The sequence below is a fragment of the Penaeus monodon genome, chromosome 36 (genome assembly GCF_015228065.2).
Source record: "Penaeus monodon isolate SGIC_2016 chromosome 36, NSTDA_Pmon_1, whole genome shotgun sequence".
NCBI classification, from domain to species: domain Eukaryota; kingdom Metazoa; phylum Arthropoda; class Malacostraca; order Decapoda; family Penaeidae; genus Penaeus; species Penaeus monodon.
Genome location: NC_051421.1, coordinates 19,661,540 through 19,683,697, shown reverse-complemented (window position 1 = coordinate 19,683,697; position 22,158 = coordinate 19,661,540).

The window sequence follows — 22,158 nt, the reverse complement described above, 5'->3', positions numbered from 1 at the left end:
GTCATTTTTAGGACTCAAAGTATTGGAAGGGTCTTGGCCCACGAAAAATATGTGTTCCCCTTAAGCATAGAGAAATTTTTTATTCCTTTTTTGTTGTTCCCATGGAATTCTATGAAATTATCCTCTTATCACTTTGGCTTTCAACAACTGGACTTTCTTGGCTATTGACCAGTGGCATATGGCCATATTAAAACACCCAAACCCTTTAAGCCAATGGATCGTATTCATTATTTCAATCTAGATAAGGTCATAAAGTTTTGTCTCCCTAGAAAAGTGATTACTTTACTTTTTATTTTCTCATATTATATCATATCTGATAAATTCTGTAAATTCTTTATTTCTGATTCTGAGATAATTTTATTAGGGGCTGTCTATGGTTGAGTATGTTGGGCATACTATTAACAGATGTTTTAAGTAAGGGTGGTGGTGAAACTGAGGGCACTGTGGAGGGAAAGTTCTCTCTATATGGGGATAGAGGTGGGTGATTCTGGTGGATTGACCCTCAGACAGGCCAACACCACCTCCTTCTTTATGACTTTCCGTGGGCTGTATCCCTCAGTTTCTATGTGGTTTTAATTTTTTGTTTATTTGTGGGTTTGGTCCACTCACTTGCCGGCTAATTTGCAGCCTGCTCTTTCCCAGATACCAGAGTGGCCTGGTACCCATATTAGTTTGATTGATTTATTGGCACTATGTAGTTTACAAATGATATTACCCTGCAGTTAATTTTTGGAGGTTTCTAATGATTTAATGGCTTTAAGTGAACTTAATGAATCAGAAAAAATGACTATTCTATCGTGGGTCGTCGATAGTGCAAAATCTAAAATCATGAGTCACTTTGCGGCATAATTTGAGTGCTAGCGGCCATGTCTGAGTCGGAGGGGAGGTATCCTGACTCCCCCTCAAGACCCCTCAATCGAGTACACTTCAGGGCTCCAAGACACACACAAAAACAAGCATTCTGCACAACATCCAAACCTTTCATCGCACGCGGCAGTTCTTGAACATTTTGCTAAAGCGTGGTTAGTGTCTTCTATCTCTCCAGCTGTGTGCAATCGAGTTTGGGATAAAGTCGACAGTGCTTCATTCGATAAGTTTTCTGAAATCCTCGCAAATGAGATGTCAGACAAGGGTGGAAATGTGCAGGTGGTTGCAAATGTGGTTAGAACAAGGAAAAACAAGGGTAATAATCCCAAATATAACAGTTCAGGGCAGAATGAACCACGGCGTGAACCGCCAGTGCGGACGAAGGCAGGAAATAGACATGCCTCGCCCGCGCCCGCTGCGCAGAGCAATCCCACCCTCCCCCACCCTCGCGTGCGTATCCAGAGCCTCCCTCTGGAGCGCAGTACTTTGTCGCACCTTCTCCCTCAGTAACTGCTCGTAAAAATCCATGACCACATGTGGCTAACTGGGCACCGAATCCTGGGCAGTGTCGTAGATGTTTGAGGATGCATCGTATGTCTACTAAGTGCTCTACTAAGCAGTTCTGTCCGTACTGTAACAATCAAGGTCACGCATTTAATGAATGCACATGGTTCCCGGATCAAGTGGCGATCACCCTTAAAAATTCATCGCGAGAATGAACAGGGACGGGCTTATAGTAAGAAAGGTGGTCATTTTTTAGGGGAAGAATGGTAGAGTTTAAACCCAGGAGAGGAAGTGCTTTGGGTCTCCGGTGAAATTACGTCGTCTTCTGGGTCTCGTGTCTTTAGTGCTGGTATACGAACACAGGAATGGGGCCCCCTCTCTTCCCTACTAAGTTTAAAATGGGAAGGTGGCATACTCTTTCATTGATACAGGAAGTTAAGTCAGTCTCGTGATAAAGGGGGGTTTAGAGGAGTTTCAGCTCTCGTCTGAGGTATCACCAGCCAAGGATTGTGTTAGAGGTGTGACTGGATCTAAGCTAGGTGTAGCTGGAACTACGTATGTAAGATTGAGGTTTTTCTTTATCAGTTTGTCGTAGTGAAGGGTTACCATAGTTTCCACGGCCTTTTGCTCCTTGGCCATGATTTTCTATATCGTTCTGATAAGGTTCTGCGACCACAGCAGAATGAGGTAGAAATTCAAGGTCAGGTTTAACAAGCTAATTGAGCGAGTTCCATCGGGGAAAACCCAGACCTTTTCACCCTAGCATGCTTGGTTTCCGCATCTACAACAAACAGCGAAAAGTCTCGATTGTGTCACTCATCATACCCGCCCCAAAACGCATGGACACATCACTCCCTCCCCAATCCTCCTCCCTTGCCCCCTCCCCCTACTTCCCCAGTCTCTACCCCGCAACTACATCCTCCCCCTATCTCTGCTCCACAACCTATTCTACCTCCCTCACGTTCCTAGGTCCTAGTCCTAGGTCTCATTCTATTCATCATGGAATTGTTTCCCCTCAGCATGCTACAGATACCTCACGCACACATCACGCGGCCACATCTCACACATCATCCCACTCATCAAAGCATCGAATGGGGTTGACAATGATGGTTTGGGCACTTGTGGCGCAGGACTCTGTAATTCGCCTTTCCATAAAGTTCTGGTTAATGTAAGGGCCCTTTCGGTTGGTAAATATGGGCACATGCTTGGTCCTCCCTGAGAATTGTCGAGTAAAGGAGACGTGTGTTCTTTCCTCTCTGTATACCTTGCGGGAGGGGAGTGCACAAGTCCATGTGATGAGCTTAAACACCTCCCCCTTTTGTCTATTGATAGTGGTGTCAGATTAATAGATTGTGAGGTCACGGATCTCCTGAAGCTGAGTTTGAACTGCCTGCGTCAGCTTTCTCTGGCGCTGTTTCTTCCACGTCCCCAGATTCAGCTAACCCATTCTCTGCAGCAGTAGCAAAAGCTATGCAGTGGCCATTCGCATTTAGCGAGTGTAAGGAGATACTAGGCAAGTTGTTAAATCAATACCCCGACATTTTACCGACCAAGGACCGTCCGTTAGGCAAAACGCACATGGTAGAGCACTCTATTACTCTAGAACCTGGAGCTAAGCTGCTTTTTGTGCGGCATACAAGATTCCCCCAAGCAGGCGTCAGATTCTAGAAGAGGAAGTGCGCGGTATGCTGCAACAAGGACTGATTCAACCTTCGACTAACCCGTGGTAAGCGCCGATGCTGCTGGTGCCAAAGCATCAGCATGGTTTTCATCTTGTTTGCGATTTTTGACGCCTGAACAAGGTGACCGTTCCATCATCTTTTTCTATTCCTAACCTTTATCAGCTCTTGCAAGACACTGGTGGAAAGAGTAAGGTCTTCTCCTCCATTGATCTGGCGAAAGGTTTCCCTTTAGGTCCCCCTGGCAAAAGGACAGCCGACCGTACACTGCATTCTTGACGCATGTGTCACTTTGAGTTCCTGGTGTCCCCCTAGGGTTCAGGAACTCTCCCCTGGGCATTTAGTCGTCTTATGGCTTTGCCTGCAGGGTTTAATTAATGATCAGGTGCTAGTCTATTTTGACGACATTTTGGGTTTTTTCACCTTCGATCAAGGACCATGAAGCGCGGTTGTGCAGTTTTTTCAGCGACTTTCGGATGGGGTTTACAATTTAAACCCGGGTAAGTGTAAATTCTTCCGTCGTGTTTTTGATTTTCCCCGATCATTCGTTAGTGCTGCAGGTATGCCCCTAACGAGGCCAAGGTAAAAGCTGTCAGCAGTTTTTTATAGACCATTCATTAAGGATTTTGGGAGGATCGCTGCACCATTGACACACTTCCTCAATATTGTCTATCACACGCTCCCGTTCTTGCATTTCCGAGATTTGATCTCCCCTTCATTCTCCACACAGATGCACTGAATGTTGGGCTAGGAGCCGTTTTAATGCAGGAGCACGAAGGGAATCTGCGTCCTATCGGGTTTGTTAGTAGGGTTCTCACTAGTGCAGAGAAAAATTACTCGGTCACCAATAGGGAGATGTTGGCGATATTATACTGGGGTACAGGGTCATGGGTCACACAGACCACATGCTGCTCACATTGCTTAATGGTAATGATCTGTATGGTCATAGGGGACATTACCAGGATATCCTGGGGATATCGTTGGACTTTGTGGGATATTCAGGGCCGCACAAATGTAGCCACTGACACGCTGTCATGTGCGCCAATCGAAAACTCGCAATCTTTGAGGTGGGACGACACTGCTGATTTTCCCCTTCATTTAGCTTGCCTTCGTCAGCTGTTGTGAATAGTGCTTCACAGGTTCCTCCCTTGGTACTGCTGAATAAAGATGAGGTATATGCCGCCCAGCGTGCCGACAAAATTTACGGCCAGATCATTTGGGCCTTAACCAAGGGCACGGCAGTTCCCAAGTTTAAAGGATTGCTGGTTAAGGAATTTTTTCTTAATGACACGGGACTGTTATTTCGGAGATCCCAGCCGAAGCGTATTATGGGTCCGGACAGATCGTCCGACAGGTCCTGGTGGTGCCGGAAAGTTTAGTACGGCGTGTGTTGAAGTATGTTCATGAATACCGTGAGGCAGCGCATTGTGGTGTTTATAAGGCAGTGCAGTTGATCCGTAACTGATTTTATTTTCCGCGGTTAGTAACAAGGGTACCTAATCACGGCAGGTCTTGCAAGACGTGCCCCTTGTACAAGGGTCACACAAGCGATCCCGCGCCTTCGCTAAAGTTCGACATTCCGGATTTTCCCTGGCAGAAGGTGTCATGTGACACTTTGTCTGGTTTCACCACATCACGGTCTGGCAACAAACACATTCTAGTGTTCATGGACAATTTTCCGCTATTGCGGTTTGGGGGTTCCATCAAGGCTGCGGTGTCGTCACGAAGCATTTCGGGCGAATTTATTGCCATGAAGGCTGGGCCAATTTAGCTCGATAACGGTACCGAGTTTTTAAATCAGGTGTTTGCCAGTCTACGCAGCAGCTAATGTCATGCAGGTGAACGTTTTCCGTCCGCACAGGCTAAGGCATTACGGAAGGTTTAAATAGATCCATCTCACCATTTGGTCAGCTGGTGGACAAAAACAGGACGATTGGAAGCTCTTCACCCCTACCTATACTCTTCCCGGGGATAGTCCCCACTTCTTTTCACGGACAAGACAAAAGGTGCCCTCTAACTCCGAGATGAAGCCGCATCCCTCTATGCGGACAACTATGCTATATTTGGTTCTCGTCGCAGCGGGCGTTCGGCAAGCAAAGGCGTTCTGACAGGTCTCGTGACCAAAATTTATACCCCATAGATCGCTCGTGTGAACTATCGGGGTAGTTCCTTGGTATTAAGAAAACTCATGCACATACTACTAAATTTAGCCCGCTAGTCCGTTATTTGTGGGTCCCTACGAGTTTTTGGCAGTAAAGAACAACAAGAAAGAGGCAAGTCTATGCTGAGGTCATGCGTGGTCCATTTTGAGTCTGAAGCTGGCTGATCCCGTATATCAGTGTAGGAATCATGAGTCCTTCATGGTCTCCTTTCTTTATACATCATCTTTCTCCTTACTTGCACTACCCGAGAGTTGCGAGTTTGTCAGGTATATGTGTCTCCCGTAGAGTCTGTTTCTATCTTATAATTAGTTTCGGGTTGCATGTATTACCTGCACCATCATTCTAGACGGGCCATTATATTATTCTTTTGTTTGTTAATGGGTTTTTGTGATATACCTTTATGCGAGTGGTGAAATGATATCTGGCTCTCCTTCCAGGATACTGTCGTCCATATTTTTTGTGCACTCCTCATGGGGGGGGGGACTGCATACCTGCCGCTATGTGAAGACGCACCTGGGGCTATGATTAGGCCTTGGAAGGGTTTTCCTATAACAAGCCGGTGGAGGCCGGTTTCGCTATTGCATTTCCGCAACGCATCAGTCATGCTATACCCCAGGGACCTTAATTCTCTTTGTGACAACTTTACCATAGACCTTCTTGATGCACATGAATCGCCTATTCATGTACCTTATCACGACAATTGCAGAGTTTAATTTTTTAGTAGGGCCTCTCAATCTACAGGTAGGCCCGGCGAGGATTATTAAAATTTTGTGGCCAATATTGCTCACGTACTTTTCAGAGTTGGATGACGAACTCTTACATGCGAAGTCAGGAAGTATAAGGAAAGCTTATCGTCTGTAGTCATAGTAGGGGCGACGGCCGCCTCCGCCAGTTCTACCGCGTCAAGAAACCTCTAATCTGTGTCTGTCCTTCAATAAAGCTGGAAACAGATACTGATTTCCCCTGCCTGCCCGATAATATAGTGGTTGATTTAGTGTATTCAAATTAGAGCCATTATAGTGTCGCTGAATATTCATAAAATAGGAAGATGATCGCTTTCACGAGTCGTCAATGTGTGCCACAGGCACTTGGTGCTGTGAGAAGAGACCAGTGATATGCAATAAGCTCAAAATTTCGGATTTCGTCAACCGTGTCGGACTACATCGTTCAGAGGACCGATCAATAGTCAATCAGTAAAAGGAGAGCTTTGGTGGATGTTTCATGGCACCCGCTCCCCCTACCCTCACGATCCTTCCGACATGATGGTAGTTTCCCCAGCGAAAAAGACTCGGCAGAGAGGTGTGTTAAGCGTTCTTGGAGAAACTATAAATCGGGGCTAGGGCGAGGCTAATAATTAAGGTCATTTACTTTGATCTAAGTCTTCCACAGTTCCATGTATAATGGTCGACGCGAAGATACGTTTTATGGGTTTGGAAGTGCCTTGTCTGCCAGTTTTAATTTTCTTTTTATGGGAGGGAGGCGCCTCCTCTCCCTCACTTCCCGGGGACCTCTCTCGAGATGGTTTGGAGACAGAAGCCTCCATGTCCTGCTTCTCTCTCGAGAAACCGATCGAGAGCCAGGCGAAGTCCTCACAGGAGTCGCCCGGACGGGGAGGTGCGATCCGGATTGTGATTCGGTATCAGCCTCCTTAGGATGTTTATGCTGGGTTGATGCAGTCATTTGATCGACCAATTTAGTCAACTGATAAACTTTAATATTTAGTTATTTAACTGGCAATTTCTTTATCCTTAGCTGCAAGCTGATGACTGACATTACTTGCACTAGGGGTGATGTTAGTTACTGCTGCAGCATAGGAAGTATCGGGTTTGTGTCAAACTTTCCACTTTCCTCTTAGCTTCAGTATAACTAACTTCATGTTTTCTCATATATGCTAATGTCTCAGTCTCCTTCTTCAGGATGCTGCACTCAGCAGATCCTGTCTGATGGGGACCTCCACAGTTAGCACATTTAGAAATCTGACTAGTACAGGTGATGGTGTCATGGGCTTCAGCATATTTATGCCAAACAAATTTATTTGAGTCTTTATCAATACTTTCTTAATGAGGTGTGTTCGAATTTTTGGCATCTTTAACAATGCATTGGCTTTGGGATGTAAGGTCTTAGTTGACACGTTCATATCCGACATTTACATATTCAGTTTTCGCTTGCCCATTCCCATCCTTCTTGGTCATACAATGAATGTCCACTACGTCTTGGTCCTTCATGCTCTCGAGAATTTCTCTTCCTTCCATCGTCCTCAAATCCCTGTGAAAGATACTCCCTTACAGGTATTTGGGCCAATGGGAAAAGTTACTTTAACTCGAAAATCATGAATTTGCGTCAGCTTTAGTAAATCCTAATCTGGGAGTTATATTGTACTTTAACAAGGAGGCTTCCATCTCGCAATTTTTTGACAAAATCAAAATCGCCGTCCACTTGACCATCAAGGACCTTGCATTCTCGGTGGGGATTTTGAAAAGTGTTCTTCTAAGTTTGTCATAAGTAGGGGATTCCATTGTTTGTAGTCAGATTGGTCAAAGAGTGGTCATGAGTCGCCCTACCTCCTTGAGGAGAAGGGGTAACCGGGGTATCATTCATCTTGGGTATCGGACTAGGTCCAACACCTTGGCTCAAAGCCGTAGTCCTGAAGGGATTAAAAACTCTTGGTATCAACCTAACAGCAATAGCAAAGAGAGTAAGGCAGTTTTCCATCCTCTACCCCCTCAGCCTGGTTGCCTTCTTCAGTACCTTAGAGGGATCGAGTTATGTGGAGGACACTTCCTTACCGCCGAACTTGCCTAGGCGAAGGACGGTAAGTCACTGTCCACCCCCAAGCGAATACGGGAGTTCAAGGAACTCCGGTAGGCTCAGGAAGGTCACATTAAGGGGAAAAATAGAATAAAAGAAAAAGTGCGCCCAAAGGACGCCTCGTACTACTGGGCCTCCCTACCCAGGGGTCAAAGCCCACATGGGCTACCATAGTGTAGAAAAGAGCTGCGGGTCTGAGGTGGGCTGCTGACTACGCCTACTGTAGCCTCGTGTCACCTGCAAAAACAAGAGCACTAAAGGTGCAGGCAAAGCACTAGAAAGTCCAAAAGGGTCTGTAATTACAGGTTTTACTTTAGTTCAAACTACTTTATCGAACTCAGAAGCAATAATGTCAAGCGAAACGAGAGGCCCCGGGCTCTAGGGTAGGTCTTGTGGCACAAGACTTTGTATTTATTGCTGCTGTGTTTAAACAAGGTTTTCGCTCATCAAAGTTTCATACACGAGTGTGTTCGAATAGGAAAGTCAGCCGGTGGCTTCACAAATTAACTGATGGTCGTACAGAGAGTATTTGTTGTTAATTGCTCTAAACTGCACAAATCACACAGTACTAAATTCTGTGTAAATGGGCAATACTGCTGATTACGCCACCTACGAACAAAACCTGGGAAAAGATGTCGTCAAGAGCGCCAGTTCCCGGGTCAGCAATACCCAATATTTCATTCTACCCCATACGTGATTTTATGGTTGTCTTCAGTTTTTTCTATGTTTACCCAGAGCACGTCGACTTTCCGCATTTTTATCACTACCAGTTACTTCATAGTCTTGTCTTTTGATATTGAAACCATGTTCGAGATATTACATTAGTTAGTCTTCTATATTATGTTTTCTATCGTCGTTGGTAAACACGCTTTCTACTCCCGCCTATTTGAGGCCAAACTTTAATATTTCGCGTCGCCTGATAACAACCCTGTTTTTGGTGTAAGTGCATACAGCGAGCCTAAGGACGCTGATGGTTGCCATATTCCTCTAGAACTCATCCATTTTATTTCCCTATGAATTACGTTTAACACACCTTACCTCTCACCGAAAAGTAGTTGTATTAACAAGACTAAGAATCGGGCACACAAGACTGACTCATGGGCCGATGATGGCTAAAAGGAAACACTTTGTGAGGGATGCCAAGAGCCATTAACGGTCGCAGATGTAGTGGAAAGATCTCAGACCAAAGACGTATGTACTTGTCTCCCCTATATACAATGAAAAATGTAATGGGGGAGGATTGTGACATGAGGGTCTAATTAGTTTCCTTAGGGCGACTAATATTTTCAATAAATTTTAATTATGCATAATGTTTATGCAATAATTTTTATACACTTAGAGCATAATATTTATGCTTTGATTTGAATTTATTGTTATTTGTAATATATTATTGATAGTTTTTTAAAGTTTAAATATTTTAATATTTCTATCTAAAAAAGTTATTCACCGCTAATGACCTTAGCTGTTACGCGGCAAATAATTTGAAACAATCAATCTTACCTCTCACTAAAGAACGGACAGCTCGTAGAACAGAAAATTACAGATACACAGGACCTTTTCTCCTACTCTGAGGATCGGAACGCTACTGAGCTGAGTGTGGTGGGTGCGGATGCTGGCCGCGCGCTGGGTGATATTGCCAACTTCTTATTCTTCACCTTTCTAAATATCTCTTTATCCTTCAATTTACCAACGCAGGCATTTCTACAAGCAATATTTCTTTGTGATATGACATACTTATAGAACGCCAATTGCAGTATCATGTTGCAGGAATAAGCAGACCCCAAATAATTAGAAGGAAAGTAGTGGCAATGCACGAAAACTGTTACCATATATCGGCGAGGAGAGAATGGAATTAGTGCCTCTCTAGAAACTTTTCTCCGCCTCAGAAAATTCTTTTATTAAACGCAAGGTAGTGGACAAGACGGGCCCCTCATAAAATTCGGGAGGATACTCTGGTTTCATGTTCGAAAGTAGTACGAGCATTATTCACACAGCATTCAGGGTGAAATTTAACGAAAATAACATAGACGGACAATCAGGAAACCAAAGAGATATAAATATATATAAATACATAGTCATTTGGTTGTTTATAATAACAACCAATCTACACATCAGGACAAGAACTATCACTGTTACACATTCATACTGTGCATATTTATGTATACATTCACACATACATAGAAAAATACATATACAGATAAGCTCGAGCTCGCGCGCGCGCGCGCCACCACAACACACACACACACACACCACACACAACACATACACACACACAACACACACATACACACACACTCCACACACACAAACGCACACGCACACATACACACACAACACAACACACACACACACACACACACACACACACACACACACACACACACACACAACGCACACACACACACACACACAACACACACACACAGTGTGTGTGTGTGTGTGTGTTTCATGTATATATCTAATATATGTATGGTCATCATCATCATAACGTATGTCATGTTGAGCAGCCGTGGACCTCTCACCATCTTCGCACTAAACTCGATCTTACGCTTTTCTTTCCACTTGTACATCGCAGCCGCAAATATCTTTGATATTGTCGCTCAGTCTTGTCTCGGTTGCCTCTTCCTCTGTTTACCTATCACCATCCCTGTCAGCAAGTTTTTCTCAATACTTTACTTCTATACATGACCAATAAACTTTAATTTCCTCTTGTTCAAGATGTCCAACAGTCGGTCTTTACAATTTATTTTCTCAGCACTTCATCATTCGTCTTCTTCCTGTCCAGCTAATATGCAGTACTCGTCTGTAACACCACATTTCAAAAACTATTGATCTTTTAATTGTCTATCTACTTCAACACCCAAACACTCAAAACCCATATGATGCAATTGGGAAAAACTAATGAGTTCAATAACCTCACCTTTGTCCGTAAGGTAATGCTTCGGTCTTTCCAGATGTATTGAGAGGAATTGTGGCGTTTTTGGCAATGGTAATTCTTCCCTTTATCTCCGGGAATATATGTATGTGTATGTATATATAAATACATATATATTATATACATACATACCTACATACATACATGCATACATACATATGTATATGTATGTATGTGTATAAAATATATATATATATATAATATATATATATTATATATATTTTATATATATATTTGTGTGTGTGTGTGTGTGTGTGTGTGTGTGTGTGTGTGTTGTGTGTGTGTGTGTGTGTGTGTGTAGTGTGTGTGTGTGTATTTATCTCTATATATATGTATGTATGTATGTATGTATATATATATATGTATATATATATATATTATATAACAAAACACCACACACATACACTCACATGTGTGTGTGTTTTGTGTGGTGTGTGGTGTGTGTGTGTGGTGTGTGTGTGTGTGTGTGTGTGTGTGGTGTGTGTGTGTGTGTGTGTGTGTGTGGTGTGGGTGTGTGTGTGTGTGGTGTGTGTGTGTGTGTGTGTGTGTGTGCATAATCAGTTTTGATATTTCTCTGGAACGGAAGGGAATACTTCACTCTCTCACTTAGGTGTGAACATTTAAGTAAACTCGTGGCTGCTGCGCACACCTAACCTTTTACGGTCTTATCGCTTTAGGACTCTATGGCAAGAGTAGATAATGCTGGAGTTTCCATGACACATCAGGCAAAGGAGTAATTTGTACACGTCATTTCAGCGTGTACTTTCAGCATTCCTCAGTGCCCCAGAATCATTCGCGTGTAAACTACTAGTAAAGTACAAAGAAAGACACGGATTTAGGTGTATGTGTACTCACTTTGTATGTAGGAGCCCTTTACACAGCTTATGCTTTCCTGTATGATAATATTTATGTGAAGTAAATTACAGCAAAGCTTACTTCGTCTGAAGAAACGATTGGAGTGAATGCGAAAGTTTCATCCTTATGTTTGCTATAAAGTTGTATCACTCATGCCAGCTATGCACTTGAGTAGATAACTTTAAGTTCAAAAGCGGCATCTGGTATTCGTTATACAATGTCACCACTAGTGCGTCATCCATTTTGTAACTTGTTGCGGATAATTCTTCTCTTTTTGACATTTTAAAAACTGTTCCTTTTTAATTTCCATGGAAATTTCCCCTATTTTCCAGGCCAAAGAAAACATACAAAACACAGAGAATAGCAGCTACTAATAAACATTTCATATCTAGGAAATTTGGTATTTACGAGGGTAGATATAAATAACGCTACCTTCAAAAATAAATTATAACATTAGTTGCATACATTAATAATGTAAACAATTATATGATGGGAAAATTATCAAATGAGCAAATCCAGCCACTCAACCCATTCACATCACGACACTGTAGTGACCAGCAAGGTGATTATAGTTTTAGACTTTATTTATTTCTCTCGATGGCCTAGCGGTAAGCAACCCGACGGCACGGTGGGTTTGGGACAAATACCATGTGTCAACGTATCTTTGGTTGAGAGATAGTATTCGTCACTGTACATACACACATGCGAACTGTTTTGGTTCCCTAATATTCCGTTACGCGTGCACAACGGGGTTTCACAATTTATTATCAAGAAAGCTTAAAAACTAACACTTCCCGTAAGGAAAATCAAAAGGAAACACGCACAAAAAAGAAATCAAACAAACACATAAAACTTATATTTGATAAGACAGCTTGGATTTATACACAAAAAAACGAAAATATAGCAAAGCTTGCATATACTACTGGCGTACAAAAGTTCTGCCTCGAACCCTCCGTCCGTAACCAGGAGAAATCCCTCTTTCCAGATTTATATCGAGAACACCCGTAAGTATAGGTACTGCGGCTATTTTGTAATTTAATGCGCCAAGGACGTCCTCCCTGGGCGCGTGTGCACGGCGCATTCTGTAGGAACTGGAAAGTATGAAGGCGGGCGAATCACTCAATAAATTGTCAGTTTATGGAAGCGGGAATAATTTCCAGTCTCGTACAAGTTAGGTTTATATCATGTGACCTAAACAACATCAATGGTAAACTCTTCAAAGTAAGGGTCATATGCTAGCGGTCAGTGGGTAGCTGGATCTCATTAAAAAACTGTATTAAAATGAAAACGTATATACAACAGAGTAAAACTGTTGTATTATAAAATATAAAATACCGGACGCAGCTCATGAAGAAAGTAAAAACATCCTGACTATAATTTACAATAAACACCCAATAGGACCGTGAAGGTAGTGCATGAATTATGGAGGAATAAGATAAAACGTGCATGGGACTAAACTCTGTCGCAGTAAGAAACGTTTGAAGAACACATCGATGACATGAAGGAAAAAATATTGAATAATGCAAGGAGGCACTTGTATTATATCTCTGACATATCGCAGAACGTACATGGTGTTTCGAAGGAATCTACCTCTCATTTCCTTCGCAAACGAAGCATAGCTACGATATCGACCCCGACAGCTGGGGAGGCATGAAGGATATCAAGGAAATTGAGGGGTAAAAGCGACTAATCGAAGTAAACTTTCAGTAATTTAGTATTGCGAAGCACATTCATAGTAAAAGGGGGCTTCGGCCCCTTACCCCTTACGACCACTATCCGCCGTTTTGTTGTTAATGCCATGATATTTTACATAATAAAGGTGACACAGAGCCTTACACATAGTCTAACCATGATGGACTGATTTGAATTTCAAATGGCTTTCCTTAGATCCAGCTTCTACTGTCACGTGATGATCTATATTACAAATCTGATTGGCTCTAGCTAATGTCTATTGTGACGGTCAAGTGCAAATCCTATGGCTCATTTGATTCCCTCTCTTACGTTATCCGCTATACTTCCGTCAGATTGTTTAGTCGCTTCCGCCTTCGCGTCGTGTCTCTCGCCGCTGGAAGTCTTATGGAGTGCCTGAATTTTTTAATTTTTGCATCCTCTCTTACTACCTTTATTATTATAGAAGAAAAGTGAAATCTTAGAATGTTACGTTCAATCGGATGATTTTGGTGATGGCATTATTTCCAACAATACCTATTCATTTATACTATAGGAGTTCATGGGACAAATTATCACATTAACTTTTCTTTATAGCAATTCCAATCCATGAAAGGAAAACGGATTTTGTAACGGGCTAACAAACTATACGGGTATAAAGAAATATGTAAACACTAGAGATGCTTCCAGGGAAAAACGGGAAAAAAAAGGAAAATATCTGCATGAATGAAGCGAAAACCAGCGAAACAACAACAACAACAACAATAAGGATAATAAATAATAAATAATAATAATAATAATAATATAATAATAATAAATAATAATAATAATAATAATAATAATAATAATAATAAAAATAATAATAATGTACGCCAGTGGGTCTTTGTCTCTGTGCGAAACATGTGTTAACATGAAAAGGATGACCTGGGCATGTGTTAACATGAAGGGACCGGGCAAACATGACGCAGCTGGCTGTGAGGGAGGAAAAATCCAAGAGAGAGACGCAGTTGGGTGCTGCCCTGTGAAGACCTCGTGTGTGCCTTGTGACCGATTTTTTGTGTTGCCTTTTAAAAGCTGTATCGTGCAGTGTGACATGCGGGTTTTCCCCCCCTGTATTGTGCCTATAGAAAAGTGTACGGGTAAATAACTTGGGTGTAAATAAAGGAAAGACGTCATTTTGTGTTATTTCGTGCCCTGCCTCGCCCCCTGGCGTTTCCTCTGGTGGTGTTCTGGGACGTTGGGGGTGCTCGGTGCCTCTTGGAGCGTCAGTGTTCACGACCCTGTGCATAGCACGCCGTCTGCCTAGCCTGCCTTGTGTTGGTTTTAACAACAACAACAACAATAATAATATTAATAATAATAATAATAATAATGATAATAATAATAATAATAATAATATTAATAATAATAATAATAATCATAATAATAATAATAAAACAATAACAAAAAATAAAAAATGATAATAAATAACAAAGAAAAGTAGAGATGTGGACACTAAGTTGCCACTTGATTCTTACCCGACAAAAATTAAAATTTTTTCTGAAAAAAAAAAAAAGTTACTGTATACAGTACATACTTTCACAACTTTCCCCAACTCTGATCACGTTTGTAAAAGTGTTCCCTTTTCCGTCTCTGCTTAACGAATTGCAAGGTATTATTAGCAGGGATATTTTTGATAAAAGCGACCCGTAGGTATGTAGGTGTTTTCTTGTTCCCCTCATATATCACAAGCCATACAAACCCGAGTTTTCCAGTCTCCTTAAATGAAGGGTTGGGAATGTTTTGAGGAACACATCTTTGGTTTCAACTTTTTGCTACAAAAAAAAACACGATGATGTCGATGGAAAGGTGATAGGAAATTGAAATATAATAATAGTTATATTATGCTGATAAAAATGTGGGGAAATAAAAAAAATATAAAATGATGTAATGTAAAAAATAGCAAAAATAAAATAATAATGATAAAACAATAAAAGTGACACTTATAGTAAAAATAATAGTAATGATTAAATAATAACAAAATAACAATAAAAAAATAGTAGTAGATGTAGTAGTAGTATAGTATAGTAGTGTAGTATAAAATAAATAAAAATAAAAAAATAAAAAAACAATATTAATAACAATAATGAGGAAAAAAATAAAAATTTTAATAAAAATAATAATATGATAATAAAATAATAAAAAAAAATAATAAAAATAATAAAGCAAAACAACACTAATAAAAAAAATAGGAAATAATAATAATAACAAGAATAACAATAAAAATAATAAAATTCATAATCAAATTATAATAAACAATAAAAACAAAACGCCTAAAACAATAATGAGGGGAAAAAAAAAAAAATAATAAATTTTTATTATTCTTTCTTTTAATGATAAATTATAATAAAAATAATAATGAAACAAAAATAATAATAAAAAATAATAATAAAAATAAAATTAAAAAATGATTAATGATAATAATAAAAATAATAATAATAAAATAATAATAATAATGATAATGATAACAGTTAAAAAACAAAAAAAAAAAAATAATAATATAAATAATAATAGTAATAATAACATTAATAATAATAAAAGGCAATACGGTGTAGTAATAGAGATAATGATATAAGATAATAATAAAAATAATAAATAATAATAATAATAACAGTTATAATAATAATAATGATGATATAATGATAATTATGATGAGATGATGATGATGATGATGATTATGATGATGATGATGATATGACAGTGATGATGATGATAATGATATGATGATGATGATGATGATAATAATTATTATTATTATATTATTATTATAACAATAATGATGATGAAAGTGATAATGATGATGATGACGATAATAATAATAATAATAATAATAATAATAATAATAATAATAATATTAATAAAATAATGTAAAAAATTAAAAATGATGCAATAACAATAATAAAAAATAATAATAATAATAATAAAAGTAACAAAAACAAAAACAATAAAAATACAATAAAAAAGTAGTAGTGGTAGTAGTAATGATAATGATAAAAGAAATAATAATAAAAAAAAATAAAATAAAAGTGGTATAGTATAGTAGTAGTAGTAGTAGATTTTTAGGGTTGTGTAATGATAAAATACATACTACTATTTTATATAGTAAAATAAAAATGAAAACAAAAGCAAAAATGATGAGATGATGATATGTGATGATGATGATGAGATATGATATGAGATTTAATAACAATTATATAATAATGTATAGTAGTGGTAGTAGTGAATAATAAAAATAATAATAATAAAAATAATAATAAAAATAATAAAAATAATAATGATAATAAAAATAATAATAAAAAAATAAATAATAATAAAAATTAATAATAATAAAAATGATAATAATGAAAAAAAATAATAATAATAAAAATAAAATAAAATAAAATAATAGAATAAGAGTATAGTAGTAGTAGTAGTATAGTATTGTAGGATTGTGTAAGATAAAAATACTACTTTTACTACTACTATAATAAAAATAAGATAATAAAACAAAACAAAAACAACAACAAAAACAACAAAATAATAAAAAAAAAAAAAAAAAATAATATTATTTTTTAATATAATGAAATAATAATAATAATGTAATGACAAAAATTAAAAATACATAAAAAATAAAAGGGAAAAATCATAATAATAATAATAATAATAATAACAATAATAAAATAATAATCAATATAATAATATAAAAATAATAAACATGTAAAATAAGATAATAATAATAAAAATAAAATGATTATAATAATAATAATAAAAAAATAATAATAACAAAATCATTGTTATTATTTTATTATTATTTTTATTATATTTTTTTATTTTATTATTTTATTATATTATATTATTATAAACCAAAAACATCAAAAAAAAGCAATGATAATGACATGTGAATCACGAAAAAAACTCTTTATCAATTTAACCGGAAAAAGGGAAATTTCCCCAATTATTATCACTCGGAAATTTTTGTTTCTTTTTCTTTTTATAATTACTTTTTCCTTAAAGCATATCGGAAAAACACTGTAAAATGATAAAAGAATTTATTTTCATAGTTCAAAGACCCTGCAGGAACTGAACTATTTTTGGGGCTAGAAAACGCGAAATACCGTTTTTTGTTATAATTTTACATATACTATCTAAATAAAAAATCGTGTGGATAAAAAAAGTTTAGGTTTATATCAAAAAATAACCCAAGTTCTTTTTTGAAAAAGGCTTTGCATCATATTAATGGTTCCGATATTCAGATCATGAGTAAGTTAGTTCATGCATAGCGTTTTGTAAAGATAAAACCCTTTTGAAACAACTTATCTTTCAGTCCTTTTTGAACAGTTGGAACAAAAAATATATTCGGCAGATGTATTTCCTTTCTAACGCAGCATGTTTTCTATGCAGTGCAAGTAGAGTGAGCGAAGGAGAGAGAGAGAGAGAGAGAGAGAGAGAGAGAGAGAGAGAGAGAGGGGGAGAAAAGAGAGAGAGAGAGAGAGAGAGATGAGAGAGAAAAAAGAGAGGAAGAGGAGAAAGAGGAGGAAGAGCAGGAAGAGGAGGAGGAGGAGGAGAGAATGAGACTTGCGAGGATATCGAGTCATGACGTCACACCACAAGGGCATGCATGGGCAGCTGCACCAAAAAGTGTAGAGCCAGCAAAGCATCCTTCTTTCATTATAAAACTCAGATATCATATCGCCATTTACTTGGATTTTTTTTCTTTGTAGCTTACTGTCACAACGGACTTGCAGATATAAAATTCTTGGTTTTGTTACTAAATTGCACAATGCTCAGAAGTTGGTCGTCTCTTAAGATGCTGAAAGTTATGATATAAAGATGATAAGAAATACAATGTTATCGATTATCATTTTCAACAATTAATTACAACGACATTACTAAAACTACAACAACAACTGCTACTGCTACTATCATTACTACTACTACTGCTATTACTACTACTAATAATAATAATCATAGTATTAATGATAATAATAATAATAATAACGATAACAAAGATAATAATAATAACAAAAAACTCAGCGTCTAACAGAACGACACCAAAGAAATTTTTCCTTCTGCCATGACGTCAACGAGCATCACCCGCACGACAAACCTGTTGAGTCATACCCGGCTGTAGGAAGTCCGCGCGTTTGAATAAGCTTTGGAAATACCCTGCTAAGAGTTTTTTGTCTGGAATCCATCCACCGACTTGAGATATTACGAAAAACACTTAATAATTAAAAATTGTTTATTTCCCTTCAGATACTGTATATTTCATTCTTAGAGCAAAGTGGGAACTTCAACACACAGAAAAGGGGAGAAAACAACGAAAATTTAGTGAAGATAAACATACATACATATACAAGTGTATTTTATTCCATTTACACGACCTGCGAAAAACACACACACATAAAATTTGATCTTCCGGTGCACTTGAAGAACAGTCAATTGAACTGTACTTGTCTCAAAGGGCTGTTCCATAGTGATAACCGTATTTAATCAACAGAGTGTAGCTTTCGAATAATTATGCAAATAACAAGTAAACCTATGGGATTTACATGCAAGAGTAATGTGTCTTTTTTATCCAAAGAGCCACCGTGTGCTATTGCATACTTAACCAACATACCGGTACTTTTAACAATATTATTATGAAGTTATTTCTTTGGAAATAGCAACGACACAAAAGACGACAACAACGTCAACAACAGCAACAACAATGATAATAATAATGAAAATAATAATGGCTAGAAATAAGTTAAGGATTGTAGTTGCAAATATCTCCTACTTTTTCTTTATAGGATATATTCGGAACTACACACCATTGGCTTATTTCTAACAAGGGCACGCAAATCCCAAAGGTATAATTATACATACATGCATATATATCATATAGGTTTAATTATGCATACAAACTTAATGTACATATTATATATATATATATATATATATATATATATATATATATATATATATGCATATACACACTCACACATATATGTGTATGTATGTATGTATGTATGTACGTATGTATGTATGTATGTATGTATGTATGTATGTATGTATGTATGTATGTATGTATGTATGTATGTATGTATGTATGTATGATTATGTAGTATGTTGTATGTATGTATGTATGTAGATGTATGTATGTATTATATTATATAGATATATATATATATAATATATATATATATATATATACTATATATAAATATAAATAAATACATAATATATATATATATATATACTCACACACACACCGTTATTCATATATTATATATATATAATATATATATATCATAATATATATATATATGTATATATATATATATATATATATATATATGTATATATGTATATATATATTCTTCTTTTAACATATAAAATTCATAAATTCATAATATTCTTCTTTTAACATATAAAATTCATACATATAAAGTCATGTCTGAGCGCCGTGGTCACAGCATGATACTTAATTGTAGTTTTCATGTTGTTATGCTCTTGGAGTGAGTACGTGGTAGGGTCCCAGTTCCTTTCCACGGAAGAGTGCCGGTGGTACCTTTTTAGGTAATCATTCTCTCTATTTTCCGGGCTTGGGACCAGCGCTGACTTGGGCTGGCTTGGCCACCAGTGGCTAGGTAGGCAATCGAGGTGAAGTCATGCCAAGGAACAACGCGCCGGCCGGTGATCGAACCCTTGAATCAGATTGCCGTCGTGACAGTCCGACGCTCTAACCATTCGGCCACCGCGGCCCCATATATATATATAATAATATAATGTATTTATTTATTTATCTATCTATCTGTCTATCTATCTGTCTATCTATCTCTCTATCTATCTACATCTATCTATATCTATCTATCTATCTATCTATCTATCTATCTATCTAGTATATTTATTATTTATCTATATATCGGTATATATATATATATATATATATACATATCATATAGATATATATATATCATATATATATATATAATATTATATATATATATATATATATATATATATATATATATATTATATATATATTTGTGTGTGTGTGTGTGTGTGTGTGTTGTGTGTTGTGTGTTGGTGTGTGTGTGTGTGTGTGTGTGTGTGGTGTGTGTGTGTGTGGTGTGCACACACACACGTTTATTCATATATATATATATATATATATATATATATATATATATATATATATATATATGTATATATATATATATATATATATATAACACATATATATATATACACACATGTATATACATAAACACATATATATATATGTAGATGTGAGTGTATATATATATATATATATATATATATATATATATAAGCACAGAGAGAGAGAGAGAGAGAGAGAGAGAGAGAGAGAGAGAGAGAGAGAGAGAGAGAGAGAGAGAGAGAGAGACTACCACTATCTGCAAACTAAAACTCCACAATGAGAGGGAAAGGTACTCCTACCACAGCGCCCCTGATAACAACTTGGGAGAAAGCTTATGGGAACCGGAAATAAGAAACGGTAAAGAGACATATTAGAAAATGTTAAGGAATTACGCAATGCCATTAGCAGAAACAAAGGAAATAGCCAAAATTATGATAACTACTCCTTTTGGCTGTGTAGCCGTGACCTCGGAGTGGTAGAGGAAGTAGGAGAATGAACCCTGAGGGCAGCGAGACATTAAATTTTCCAACATTAATATCACTGATAATGACTGGACCATGGATCAGTCAACCGTATCAGTTCACAAAGCAGAAAGGTGGTAAAAAGACAGTTATTTGTGTCTTTAAGTAAGAGTTCCCTCTTATCTTCAGAAGGGTGGTAGTATTAAAATTTGTATTAGTTGTAATTTAAGGAAAAGAAGTGTAAGAACTACAACAACGTTTGTAACAACAGTAGTATTAATAATGGTATTTATTCATAATTTAGGTAACAATAGTAGTATTAATAATGATATTTATTAATAATTTAGGTAGCAGTAGCAGTGGTATTGTAGTGATTTTGAGAGGATAAGGTCTGATCCATTCTTTAAAAAAAATGTAATGCTAACAAAAAATGAATAAATAAATGGCAGGTTTGTGGTAGGCCGAAAAACAAAGGTAGAATGTCTACATTTATTTAAAACAAAGAAACCGAAACACAAAAAAATATAAACATAATAAAACACTAACAACGGAAAATATAAAAACTATAAAAGCTGGGATTTAAAACAAAACTAATGAAAGTTAAAAAACCGAAACAAAAACAAGAACACAAAATAATAAAAGAAACTGAGACACAACATAAATAAAAAACATTAAAGATGCTAGGAAAGAAACATAAAAGGGCTACAAATAAAATAAAACTAAGACGGTCCAGCAAAATAAATCAAAGTCTCATATAAACATTGCAACTTTCTTCCTTATTATTTTCCCTTGTTTTTTTTGGGGCCATAAACAATCACTCTACTTAACTTTTGGCTCGGTGGGTCTTGCAGCTCGAAAAAAAAGAGAGGGGGGCGATCCCAGAGTCCCAGCGTTAACCCTACGGCCTATTCGATTAATCTGCCCGCCAGACAAAAGTCGGGAGCGGGCGAAAAAAACAAACATGGCGGACGTTTATCATTTGGTTCTTTTTTTACTATTTTTTTAATTTGCTAATTACTTGAAGAATTTTTTTTGCTGGTTACAATAACAAAAT